Source organism: Poecilia formosa, unplaced genomic scaffold, assembly GCF_000485575.1.
Source record: "Poecilia formosa unplaced genomic scaffold, Poecilia_formosa-5.1.2 Scaffold1, whole genome shotgun sequence".
NCBI classification, from domain to species: Eukaryota; Metazoa; Chordata; class Actinopteri; order Cyprinodontiformes; family Poeciliidae; genus Poecilia; species Poecilia formosa.
In genome coordinates this window covers 4924454-4925236 of record NW_006799940.1, presented here as the reverse complement: position 1 = coordinate 4925236, position 783 = coordinate 4924454, and positions in this window count along the sequence as shown.

Genomic DNA, 783 nt, shown 5'->3' with positions numbered 1-783 from the left:
AGAACATCAATCAGTACCAAACAGAAATACTGAGAGGGAGAAATGAGAAGGTGAAAGGGCCAGCTGGTTCAGTGGGTAAGGTAATGACAATGTGCAGGACAGCCACTTAAAAGCAGATGGAGTTGGCTTTCTTTGCTGCAGATTGATGATTGTGGGAGTAACTTAGCTGGACCCCTTGCATAACGAGACAACTTATTTAACAGGTAGAAAGATTCTTTAACAACCAAACTACTTACAAACATGCTCTGGGTTGCTGTTAAAGCAGCAAAACATAATCGCTCTCGGTTACTCCTCTGGATCTCCGCACAGCAGCTCTGTGTGGTCCATAATGAGCTCGGCAAACATCTGCTGCTCCTGTATTAGAGACCATTTTCTCCACGTCTCATCCTGTAATATGCAGAAATTAGAGTGCAGAGACTCATTCAGCCTGTTTATACACACACACACATTCACAGGGAGCAGACATAACATAAGGAGTCCAAGTGTTTTTATACAGCTCGACTGACGCTCTAACATACCATCTTAACACCACAATTTTCCATCCACAGTAGTAAAACACTACCGGGTGTCTTTGGTTGCGCTCCTTGAATTTTTCTTTTTAAACGCCGAGTCTATTTTAAACGACGGGCAAACTGAAATAAATGCGTCTTTCTTTCTTTTTTTTTTTTTTAATTTTAGGAAAATGCCCCTTTTACCATTTATTCAAATAATACATAATTGTTTATTTTAGTTTGTAAGGTGTTTACCCTGTAAAAGCCAGTCAGACAGTTATGTAACCATTTA